At 40.6% G+C, this 13286-nt stretch overlaps 1 long non-coding RNA gene across 11 annotated transcripts in view; it reads right to left on the minus strand.

Annotated features, from left to right (window-relative positions):
* Window positions 1–13286, minus strand: part of LOC135302222 (uncharacterized) — a 203657-nt gene that overhangs the window by 12461 nt on the left and 177910 nt on the right. For 8 of the 11 annotated variants that reach the window (XR_010363945.1, XR_010363926.1, XR_010363951.1 and 5 more), the window contains one exon: window positions 11797–11888. This is a non-coding gene — a long non-coding RNA (uncharacterized LOC135302222). Of the gene's footprint in view, window positions 1–2184; window positions 2796–5862; window positions 5945–11796; window positions 11889–13286 lie in introns of those variants that run through there. The other 3 variants (XR_010363938.1, XR_010363929.1, XR_010363956.1) reach the window with 2 other exon arrangements.

The raw sequence follows: 13286 nt of genomic DNA on the forward strand, positions 1-13286 counted from the left end.
TTCTTCTCCCTTGAATCACAGATACTGCATTCCCATTTATTCATCTTCCTGTAAACACATTTTTTGCTTCAACAGAAATCAGATACATCCTACACATCTAATCAGCACAATTACAGTACTTCAAACCCAACTTTAATGAGAGCTATAGTGTCCAGACTATTTTTATACACACGTACCACGAATGCCTATTTTAGTTACTGTGGGGAACTCTGCATTTTTCACACATCCCTCTCTACTTATGAATGAATAATATATCTCTGTGTAACTAACCTTCATATATACCTAATACACAGGACTTAGAAATGACACAGATGAGGCATGATGGAAGTAGGTCATTCTGGCATGACAGTGCTTACATCGTGTCTCCATTTAAACCTGATCCCCAGGTTCATCAACGTGTTCCCCTTCCTCTGCTGCCCAGGAGGATCCAAATCTGGAGTAGAATGTCTGATTCCAGCATGTTTAAAAATCATCTGCTCTTTTCTACATTTGCTCATTTTAGGCTACCAATAAATTCCTCCTAACTTGGTGTTTACCCTGTCCTTCTCTACTCCCACCACCTCCTTTCCTGCAGGTTGTTTTTCCCTCACTGAGATTCCAGTGGGTCTTGTTCACAGAACTGTAGACACACATTGATTTAAACACAGAAGTACTTGGGAGGGGAGGAAGTGTTACAAAGAGAGGATTGTAAAGCTACCAGTATCTCAAGCAAGGCTTTTTTTTTTCTTTAATTCCGTCCTCCACCGCAGTGGACCCTGGAAAACAAGTGTCCCCTTTCTCCCTCATCCAGCCTGATTCTGTGCTGCTCTCTCTCTTGACATTACTGCAAGTCTCATGACTCAAAAGACGCAGTTCCCAAAGAGAAATGTTCAAATGAGAATGTCATGACCAGTTGACCACAAATGCTACCATTATTCATCGTTAGGCCGAATTATTCCTACCCACCATGGATCACATCATTATGCAAAGGCATGAGCTAAGAATATGGGAAAAGACTGGCAAAAGGCCTCTTTAAGAAGCATGCCAAACTTCACTATTTCATTTAAAGAACAAAGCATATCTATAAGGTAATCTTTATATATTCTGAGTACTTTCATGTTAAAATAAGTCCAGGTATTTATTTCTGAACTTCCATGCATGTATTTCCCTGACTTATATGTTCAAAAGAGGGGACTAGATATTATAATAAAATCAACATATAAAAAGATTCAACTGTTTTTTCCATAGCTTCATGCACTGTGGTCATTTCTCTTGGCAGAAACATTTTAAAATCTGCAAGAAAAGACCAGAAACAAACTTGACTTTCATATTTTTTTTTTACTTCTTTTTTTAAACTTGAACATTGTCAGACTCAGGTTTAGCAGCAATATTTAGGTTTTTGTCAGTCCATTTCTTTTCTCTAAGCTCGGTACAGAGAAGTAAGTTTATAATTCAAAGAAGCTTCCATTAACAAAATAAATGAAGAAAAACCTCCCTCAAGGGAAGACTTCTTTTAAATTAGAAAGGAACCTAATCAAAGAGAAAATGACAGCAACCCATTTTCATGAAGACCCAGTTAGCAATTACACACATATGTGACAATAAGCCACACACAGCTTGAATGTGCTGGAGTTGGACACACATGGTATTGCATCTCAATGATTTAATTTCTCTGCTGCCTGGGATCATAGAGGATGGACAATTGTGGTAGGCATTGGCACACATGCACAATCAGGAACGCTGCAGGACTGTCATCACCCTCACATTATCATTAGTGGCACAACTGAGGGCAAGCAGAGATATGAAGGGGTACAGCAAAGAGACGCAGCTCAAGATGCACACTTGCTGTACCCCTATGAGCAGCATCACAGGATGCTGAGATACAGGAGTTACAGGCACCTGGTTTATTAAAGAAATGCAGGATCTATAATGAAGCCACCAAGGATCCCAGTTTGTGAACCCAAAGACATCATTCCTGACTTCAAACTGACCAAGCAAAAAGCCTCCTGAGGAGCAACATTAGCAGCACAAGCTTCACTTCTCCCCTTTCTGCCTCCATGTACTGTGTTCTTGGCATGTTCCCCGCAGGAAGACTTATGGAGCAGAGTTGCTGCAGGAAACACAAAGGAGGGAAGCAGCAGCTACAGTGCAGTTCCCCAGCCAGCTCAAGGCTTCACCTTGCACTGGCACTCAATTTCCCCTTGACAAGTTGTTAAACAGCCACTGACTACAGCCAGCCCCTCTCAGGGGCCAAGACTAAGTGTGTTATTGCACATTTATGCAAGGCAGGTTCTCAGATTTGAAAATATTTTTATGTAACAAAAGATAAAAAAAAAAATTACCACACTTGGAGATTAAGTGCATATATTCTTAGATAAATACCAACTCCCAAAGGAATGGCTTAATGCTTAAAATATTTTGGTAGAATGGCATGTAGCCCACAGCCCCCACAGGCTGCTTGGAAAGCAGGAGCAGAAAAAATGTGTAGCAAAGATTTTGTTAATATGTTCATCTGACCTATACCAGTTAGTTTGGGTTGATTAACAACCACAGGAAAAAGAGCAGAAGGCACAGAGAGGGAGAAGAACCTTTAAAGCTGCACTTACCCAAGTTTTGTATTATGCTCAGGTTTCTAACCCTTTAGCCATGCTTTAACCTTTTGCCAGTAAAACACACCCAGCAGCATCCACAACAAAGAAATCAGACCTCTTTACAGCAGCTAAAAATGTGATTTTCCTCTTTCATCTGCAGGCAGTATTAAAGGGGCTGGGGGGAGCTCTTCCATCTGTGCTGCATCCTCAGCACACACAGGGGCTCTGGGAAGGGGAAGAGGGGAAGAAGAAGGGTCAGAAAGCAGTAGCTGCTCTCCCTAACCTGAGCACAGAAGCCATGAAAAACTGTGCACATTTTGAAGACAAGCAGCCTACACAGCATATTTGGGAACTGATGTTTCAGGATAACAAAAAGCTACACTGTGATGAGGTTGTTTAAAAGCCACCCGCAGGTCTAACAAATACAGTGGACTTAAGGAGTGATGGAAGAAGTTGCTTATACCAAAGGAAAGGAAAAATATCTTGAAGAAAACAAAAAAAAAACAACAAATCACCTCTCCTCCCATCCCATTTTTTCCCTTCTGTAATGTTGAAAAGAAAAAGCCTCACATTTGGTAATCCTGACATAACATTCTTAGCATGTAGGGAAAGACAAATATAGGGGAATTCCATTTACCTCAAAGGTTGGATTTTGTTTTATTTCAGTTCACTTTATCTTTATTTTTTTCTTTTTTTTTTTAACCTCGGGCTTTGAACTTTTTTTTCTTTAATGCTTCAGGAAACATTTCAGAAATCATGTCCAGGTTTAATCCCTATGCCAAGTTCTCCACCTCTGTGCTTCACACGCTGCTCGTTCAGTGCACGCCTCACTTGCCCAGAGCTCCTGTGCCGCCCTGCTGAGACCCAGGCTGAGGGAATAAGAAATGACTCAAGCACCTCCCACTAATGTTGCAGCAGTTATTAATTTCCACTGCTATTCTGAATCAAAACAAACCCCAAAATTCACAAACTACGGCAAGAGAGTACAATCTGAGAGCAGGACAAAATGGTTGATTTTTCACACCTCATTGGCCATTTTTGCTTCCTGCACTATTTTTTTTCCTCTTCCCTTCTGCGAGACACCATCCCTCTTCCCACTACCTCGCTGTTAGGGGGACTTGCAAAAGACCCCAGGGCGGCAAAGTGCAGATGCCAGAGCTGACCTCCATCGGTCAGTAGGCAGTCAGTGGCCTGACCTCCATCCATGGCCAGCCAGGCACAATGTGTGGATGAGGCTTGGTGCCGGTTTCCATGGCAATGACATTGCACACCCAGCCATAGGGCTGGTTTTTTCACAGAGGTACACAAAACAATAGACTAAATTTAGCCCATACAGCTAAGCTTAAGGCATGTAAGGAGGAGCCACCACCGTCTGGTGAAGGCAGAGTGTTTCTCTGAATGTTTTCCCGTGACTGCCTCTTTTTTTTTCCTGCAGCAATCTGTCCTAAGCAGGCATTGAGGAGCACCAGTTTCAGCAGCTCATACATAGACGTGGCTGCATGTACATGCTTGCAGATGGGAGAGACCATGCCATCTATATATGGTCAAACAGTACTTCCAGTGACCCCTCTTTACCCTCTTATGTCTGAGAGAGTTTCTTAAGGGCTTTCCTCAGAACCACAAAGCCGGAGCTTTAATTCCTGACCTATTTCCAAAGCTCAGCAAAAGCCAGCACAGATGTATGTTCACCACAGAAACATCCTGTTATTTTGTAAAGCAATTTAAAAAAAAATAAATCTGAAGTTGCAAGGCTAAGCACTCTGAAAGCTCTTGGATCAAAAAAGTCATTAAGAAAAAAAATAGTTATTGTTTGGTTTAATGTTTTCCATTTTAAAAGAAAGTTATTTTCATTAGATGAAAGAGCTTAATGGTTTGAACAAAAATCTAAGGGTTTCAAACCTCCAGCATGGGTGTAGCATTTGATAACTAAATATTTCCTAAGCTCATGGAGGTGTAGAAACCCACAGGACATCCCTCAGCTCCACCACCTTCCTGTCTCACTCCTGCCAAGGGGCTTGAGACATACCTTAGGGGCAAGCACAGGTTCCTAAATTCAGGGTACATCAAGTTGCTATTCTCAAAGTCCTATTTTTTGGCTGGCCACTCCTGGGTCAATCACTTCCCAGGATTAGGAAATGAATTCATCCATTTTCTCGAGTCATAAAAATATTTTCCTGCCTTGACAATATTGGACTGTAAAGACCTTTTTCCAGAGCTGAATGTCTTACTCAACCCTGCCAAGTAACAAACATACTTTTCAGGGCTTTTTAGCTCTCTCGTATAACTGTCTTTCACAAATGCCAGACATCAAAGACTAATGTTGCCTGACGAGCCATAATTGACACAATGACAACCAAGTATCTCATATCATCACATAATCTTTTTTTAAGAAGCATGGCAACCTTTCCAGTTATCCACATTTCCTTTAAACATTTCACTTTAAAGTCAGTGAAATGAATTTTAAAATTGGCAGTTTAGTATAATGAAGCATTTGCGAGAGCTGTAATGTCTTTTTCTCATTTTGCTCCTAATCGGCTCCCATAATTTGCACTTAATTCAGATTATCAATGTACCACTACTATAAAGGGGAGAAAATTGCACAGTTTGATTGTAAAAGATTAAAAATACTGCTGAAAACCTAGCAGGTAAAATATGAATGCACAAAACAATCAGAAAGTTCTCACACCTGGCGTGAGAAAGTGGACATGAATATATTGAATGTTTCCAAAAATCTTGGTCTCTTTCTTTCGCATACATAGAAGAGCATGCCAAACCCCAGAGAAACATTCCCACTTCAGGGGGGAGGAAGTAAACCACATGCCTTCCATAAATAGCACTCTCCTCCCTTAAGTAAACCCTGTGCACTCAGCCTGTGACTATGCTACAGTTTAAATATTTTGCTAACCTTATGCTATATTTTCAACCCAGCAAAAACCAACACTGCAAAACATCTGCCCCCAAGTTATAAGTGGGAGTGCTTAAGAGGTGGCTATTCTTCTGTTTAGGAAAAGGGGCGCCCTCGCTAGGAATGCAGCCCAATTCATCCTAGGTCATCTGGAATGGCTCGGCTCAAAGGTCCTGCTATTTACCCACAGCTCAGAAATTGCCCAGCTACGCTGCCTTATAATGAATCTGGCTTACCCTGCACAAGAGAAAGAGAGAGAATAGCATCAAAAGAATCAGTCTAACTGGGACTTTTAAATGAGAAATCCACTGAGCAAGCCACTGTCCAAGGAAAGAGGAGGAGGCTCCCTTGTGCACATTACGCAGTTAAATTAATTAAGGCACATACCAGAAGCTATTTGAGTGCAAAGACACAGCTCAGCTGAAACAGGCTGGTCCAGAGCCACTCACCAGACTCAGTTTGGCTGCATCTGGAAAGACACAGGCATCAGGAAAGGCCACATTCAGTCAGCTAGGGAAAAGGCAGACATCTTCTCCCTTTAAACTTTGCATTGCTTCATGGCACCCTCATCCATGGAGTGGAGCAAAGACCAGAAGATGCTGACAAGAAATCAGAACCCACTCAGCCCTCTGCTAACTCTGACCCACTGAGTGAATAAGTTCACACTTTGCATCTTTGGACAGCCCACTCTGGAGTCTGTACATCATATATGTCTCCTTTTCCACTCTCTCATCAGCAAAACATCATTCTTGCTGTTAAAACCTCAGTGATGGGGAGATTAAAAGCAGGGAAATAGGGAGGTTACAATGGCAAATACACCAAGCCTGACCTTTCAGTATACGAACTCTGGGTTACAAAAAGCAGGCTCTGGGCAATGCAGTGTAAAGAGAAAGAAGCAGAGATAATCAGATAGGTTAAAAAAAGGGGGTGGAAACCTCAACCACTCCTCTGAATAATTAAATTAAAGAATGAAAATTGTCATATTTTGATCTGTCTGTATCACAGACACAGCTATCAACAATAAAGCTTGCTTAAAAATTGTGGTATTTAAAAGAATTCTCTCAACTCCTTATTTGCACTGGAAGAGGATTCAGCAATATAATACACACAGATTAATCTTTCAGTATTTTGCTTCACAGAAAATGGCTAGAAATTAGTACCAAGAAAATAAAAGATGAGTCATAGCAGATCATATCATAACTGAAAGATAGCCTGAAATTTAAAAATAAATTAAGAAAACAATTGCAAAATAACCCCAAACAAACAAAAGAACAACAAAACAAACACACAGAAAACCAAAACCAAAACCTAACACACCACATAAATAAATCCTCCTGCAAATACTGCTGGCAAATTATCATTTACAAGTTGGCTACCTCAGATTTCTAAATTCCAGCAGCCAACCACCACATCTGTCTTCATGGGTTACACAGAACAATTTTCACTTTACCCTATTAATGTTTCAGTTAAGGTCACAAAGGATGCAATTTCCCTCTACCTTCTTCATCAATTTTTCCAGAAAGGAGGGGAGGAGAAATTTAAAGCATAAAATAGCTATTTGGCGATCAGAAATGTGAGGACTTTGCTAGAGCTGACTGTGATCTGAACTCATTCTTTACATTTCCTGCCACAGGTAGCTGCCATGGCTTCACAAATCTTTCCCAGGGTAGAAGGCATTCCTTGGTTTCTCATTCAATGGCTCTGCTTGCCCTCTGTGAAATGACCTGAGTCTTTCTTAAAAAAAATTAAAGAAAAAAAAAATCAATGTTTCAGTGTTTTCAATACATGCTGTTAAGGCAGACCCCACAACAGATCCAGAAGGGCACACCACAAGTCAAATTTTTCATACATTTTAATTACAGTTTACACAAAGTGAAAGGCAGGTTAATAAGCTCAGTTCATAAAAAAAAAAAAAATTAATAAGAAATGGCATTCTTGTATGGGAGAACACGGGACTTAGCCTTCAGAGGCCTAATCAGAAAATATATATTACCTCCAAGAGTCACCTATAGTCCTCAGCTGAGAAAGAGGAGGGAACAAAAGGGGCAGGGAATGGAAAAAGGAACAAGGGACCTTATTTAGTAAAATCCTTTTCAAGAGAAGTGTTTCTCATTAAACTGGTCCCTCTATACCAGAGCAACAGATTCAAAAGGTTTTCTCCCATGTGAGGTTTCTCAAGACCATTGAACACACGCAAATCTGCCAACAGAGGAAGCAGAAGAAAAGCATTTCAAGCGGTAAAGCTCCAAGAGCAGACAATAGGTGCCACCTCCAGATAGCAAGGAAGCATTTCCCCGAGAGACCCATGGCCACCCATATTTAATGTGGGTAACTGAGAACATGTTGCATTCTGGCCAGTGTGAGACCCACCACCACAGCTGCTCACTCAGAGCACTGGGTGGCCCTGAATGCTTTTAAATGGAAAACACAAACGCAGAGATCTGGGTGGTGTTCTGTGTGCAGTGGCCTGAGAAGGAGGGGGAGGAGAGCCTGTCCCCTGCCAAGCCCTGAGTCACAGCCCCGTGCCAGGGAATCCCATGCAGAGCCCTGTGCGCTGAGGTGCTGGGCTGAGAATCCACCCCAAACCTCCTGGATACATCACCAAATTACCCAGTGGTGACACATCCCTTCTTATGTCATGTTTTGGGTATCACAAGTGTGACATTACTGTTCTGGGTAAGCAGAGAGCGTGAGAAAGGTGCTGTGAGTCCGGCTTACTGTACGTCCTCTTCCTCACCCCATCCTCACAGTTCCATGGCCAGGGTTACTCATCACAGGTCCCCACCTGTCCCTTGGAAGTTGCTGTGACTGCAGTTCTTCGTACTGAATTTACTTCTGAATGTGCAGTGGGGAGTATTAACACATGATCTGGTCTATGATTAAAAAGGGATTGCTTTTTTCCCCACCAAACAGGGTGAAAGGGAAATTATAAAGTTGCATCCAGAAGGATATCATTTCCAAGTTAGACACCTTCAGTTTTAAAAAAAAACCCTGTGAGGTTCTAATTTATTAATGAATAGCTGCTGTCTTTGTAATTTTGTCATACTTATTCCATTACTGTCTGACACTTCCTATTGTCACTGCTTGAATTTTTAAACACTTCCACATGACTAGTGCTAATCTCCATGTTTCATGGAGGGCTGCTAATAAAAGGATAGAGATGCATGAATGTATAAGAACGATTATAGTTAACGTGCTCTAAAGCCTGCTCTTAACATCTCTCCATTTCTAGCATTTCTCCCTTCCCCCTAACTCCCAGCATCTGAAAGGAAAAGAAAAATGAAGGAAAGATATCTTTCCTCTTTATTTTGGGCTTGAATGGGATTTATTCCTGACCAAGAGAGAAAGAGCAAAAGGCTCCCAAATCAGGGTGCAAAGATGCAGGACTTCTGTGTGAAATAAACCTTGGCAAGCAAACAGCAAGCTTGGTATCTTGATTTTTCTTTCAGAAAATCTTGTAGAACTGGTACAACCAGCTATTGTGAACAGCTGCTTTGAGGATACAGCTTCGCAATAAACAACCTCTGATTTAAACACAGGACTACACTCACCTAGACCGTCTTTTATTTGTTTATTCCCAAGGATTTCAACACCTCTTTTGCCCTGAGTCTCTGTGCCACAGATTTCCAGCAGGTAAGTACATAGACCTTTTGCATTTGAAAGCACAGCTAAAGCACCTTTTTTGACTCATATTTTCTTAAAATCCTCCTATCCACACCTTTTAAGAACCCTCAAAGAACAATACTGATTCTCCACTTCCCTCCCAGCCTGCTCTATTGGGTCTGTTTCCCATACACACGTTAGGTCTTAGGTGCTTATTACTGGCCCATGTAATTCCACACACACTACCTTAAATGCATAAATGTGAGCAGGAAATTTTCTTAAAATTCTACGAAATTTACCCCTTTACTGTAAAGATCACCATGACAAACAGGGACAAATGACCCTGAGTGCTGCTTAAACACATGTATTGTGTGCAATCAACATTGGTTTTTACTGCCTCATGCCAATAGCACCTTCTCCTTGTTCTGTGAGCACTGTGCTCACATGGGAAGCCCTTGATCTGTTTAACAATTTGCAAGTATCTCTTGCACTTGGTGTGTCGGGTGAAGAAATATTCTCTACTTTACTGTGGTCCCCTATGTTCAGGTAAATGGAGCTCAGCTTATTTTGCATTTCTGTCTTCTCAAATAGAGAGGACCTGCATTTCAGTAGCTGTGCTTTAAACCAAATGAAAAGAGGCAGAAGCAAGCATCACTCCCAATCAGGAGGTGTCAAGGGCACACCAAGAGAGCTCACTGATGCAGAGAGTAGGTTTTGATTAGATATTAGGAAGAACTCATTTATGCAGAGAGTGGTGAGGCACTAGCACAGGTTGCCCAGAGAAGCTGTGGATGCCCCATCCATGGAAGTGTTCAAGGACACAACCTGGTCTAGTGAAACGTGCCCCTGATCACGACAGGAGAGTCTAGATGATCTTTAAGGGGCCTTCCAAACCAAGCCAGTTTGTGATTCTGTATCTGAAAGTCTTACATGGCACACCTGCCTCAAAGGGAGGCTAATACAACTGCTAAGAGACATTGCTTAGTTGTTTGGATATTAATCTAAGAGCAACCCTCAGCGTAACAGGGTAACAGTTCATAAGAAATAAGGAGTTTTGGTTTTCTATGACTTCCACAAGTCCCCCCCCACCCCAAATCCCAACTCACGGTCAACCCACTTTACTTCCAGAAAAAATGGTATTTCTAAATGCTACTGCTACAACTAACAGTGCTGCACATAAGCCAGAGCTGTCCAATTTTAATGCAACTGGCAATTTAACAGCCACCCTAAAGCTATGTCTAGCTTGCATATGCACACCTATTTACATGAATTGTTACCAAAAGAAATTCAAACCATCGTGAGAGCTGATTGTTCTCGTGATTTCTCTTCAACATTAATGAAAAGCCTGCAAGCAAAAAAATGTTCTTCTCACCTTGAAATGACAGGGAAACTGAATATGCAGGCCAGACTTTGAGGGTTATCCACAGCTTTAAAAGTTCAACCTGGACCTCCCAAAACAACTCAAAGGCCCTCAGATCTCATCTACTGAGCTCTTTCAAATACATGACAAAGTCTAAAATGTACTACTCTTCTCACTACAAAGAAAGAAATATTGCCAATCCTCCAGGCAATGCTTTGAAAATTTATTCCTTTGTGCCTTTATATTTCAATAATGACATTTGTCAAAAACTTACAATGATTGTATTTAAGACCTTTCAATTAGCTGTAGGTAACAAGATCACACTACCAGTGGTATTTTTATTCATCCTTAGGAATCCCTAGGTAAGCTGTCAGAAAGGACAAAAAACTCTGAAAATCGTGAGGCAACATGATCTACTTGCCCAGGGATAAAACAAGAGATCTTCTGATCATGAACCCAGTGCAGGCCGAGTTTACAATGTGAATCAATTTTCTGAATGCAGGGATTGAGCCTAAAATGGTTTGCACTGCTGTGGTCCCCTAGTATAAAACATCGACTGCTTACTTTCTAAACCCCTCTCTTTCATTCCTCTACTCCAGGAAATAGTTACAGACTATTTTTTCCAAAGATATCTAATTGCCTACTGCAGTCTCAGATCAAACAGGTATTTGCATGCTTTAATTTACATCTACAAAGTTACTTCTGGGCACAAAATAAGAGCTAGACCAAAGCTAGCTAGCCTAACCAGTTTTTGACAGCCAAATAGACACCAACAGCCTTATTGCCTATTTTGCATTTGGAATTTAGTGTTGATTCACAAATTAAAAAAAAAAAAATCACAAAACTGTGCAGTCACAGAGCGGTGTAGTAAAACATAATTTGATAAATATCTGCCCATTCAATTCATGCTCAGTATTCAAATGCCAGGCTGATTTTTCTCTCTACCATGATAAGGGCACATGCACAAAGCAGAGGAGCTCACGAATTCACAGCCCAGCAGGTGCTCTTGGGAATTTCCCTGATGGGCATTTCTGGCACATGGGAGCCACCTTGCACTACTTCAGATTAACCATAGGTCAAAAACATGCACTGAGGCAGTATCCAACACTGAATTTACAATGAATTCACGCCACGCTAATTTGTTTTTATAGCCACAGCCACAGTTATGGGCACTAGCTGGCTCCTCTCTTCCTCCTGTTATTTTAACATTCACATCCTTTCACCTGTTCTCATCTGCCCTGTGGGGTGAAAACACATTACACAGTTGTAGATAAATTTTGTCACATTTGCCTTTTTATATTTTGACAGTGCAACAAAATGGAATTATCCCACATAAGAAATACCACCACTGCACTTACCACACAGAGATCTGCCAGCCTCCTTTTCCCCCCTGCAAGGCTGTGATGAGCAGCAGTAAGAGCACACCACCCTCACTTGATGAGGTTACTCCCTAAAGTTTAAGCCAAAAATAAATACACAATTAGGATTGCTATACAAAGTCTGTGAAGTTTATATACATCTCAGCAAGTTTGTGGATCTGTAATCCTTAAGTTGTTTTAAGCTTGTAACATTTTCCTGAACTCAAAGATTAATATCTGTTCTAAGTTTCTTCACTAAATTCCACTTTTTGGGTTATCAAAGTTCATAAGATTGCCTATCAATCCATCTATAAGCTACTCAAACATTCCTCTGGTCCCAAATGACAGGCAGCCTGTGGTATATTTTACCAGAACTTTTCAAGATAATTTTTTACCTTTTTTTTATTCCTTCACTTTCCATACTCCCTGGTTACTTTATAGTTTGTCTTCAGTTTCTACTCTTCTCATTTTTCCTCACAGGGTATTTTTGTTCTTTTTTTTCAGAAACCTATGCTCTGCTCCTATCTGTCAAATCTATATTAATGTCTCCCTTACAGAGCTGAGCTGAGCAGTCAAGATGAAGTTACGACCTAGAGCTAACATTGTCCAAATGGATTTCAGGTAAAGAAAACTTTTTTTATCACTAACAGCAACATTATACAGAATGCACACACTATTAAAGAACTTTCTAATAGAGAAAAAATGGGTTCCTTCTGTGTTGAAGTTATTCTTACACTAGACTTTGCTCTTAAATATTGATATTGATATGTTAAACAGAATTTCACAAAATACTAGCTATGCTTAATCACGTGAGTCTTTTTTATTTTTAAACTGTCTAATAGTCAATATTTTTCCTCTTTACTTCATTTATTAGAAAAGATAAGGTGTTACCATCACTCAATACCAGTTTGCAATTGTATGGTATTTAAGATACAAGTTTATATTTTGATTTTCTGACATGCTGCCAGGGATATTTCTTCCCTGGGCTGTTGAAGTAAGATGCTCTATCTCCAAAGAGTGCAATGTGAATTACCATCAGTTATATAAGTGCTTAATGATCTTGACAAACCAAGCGGTTTGAGAAAGCACAGATCTAAATCTACAAAACCAGAAGTCTGTCAAAAGGTGGCCTGCTGCATGAACAGCAAATTAAAGTGATCAATACCAGCGTCTGGATTCCCAGCACCCAAACATTCTGTATCCTTTGCATCAGCAATAAACAGAAATTAGAAAGTCACAGAATTGTTAGGGTTGAAAGGGATCTCTGGAGATCATCTTGTCCAATCCCCCAAATGTTGACTTCATCTGTAAATTTGGATACAAATATGGAATAGTATGGATGTTGGCAGAGAAGCTTTTTAGAGTTTGTTTGAAAGTTTTAAACTCTCTTAATAATTTGGGTGAAATGCCAGGGAGAATAATGATTACAAAAGAAGACTGTTCTCTTGCAGATGCCAACTGTATTTCTTTGAGTTACAGAGAACCATCTG

This window comes from Passer domesticus, chromosome 1, assembly GCF_036417665.1.
Source record: "Passer domesticus isolate bPasDom1 chromosome 1, bPasDom1.hap1, whole genome shotgun sequence".
Classification (NCBI taxonomy): domain Eukaryota; kingdom Metazoa; phylum Chordata; class Aves; order Passeriformes; family Passeridae; genus Passer; species Passer domesticus.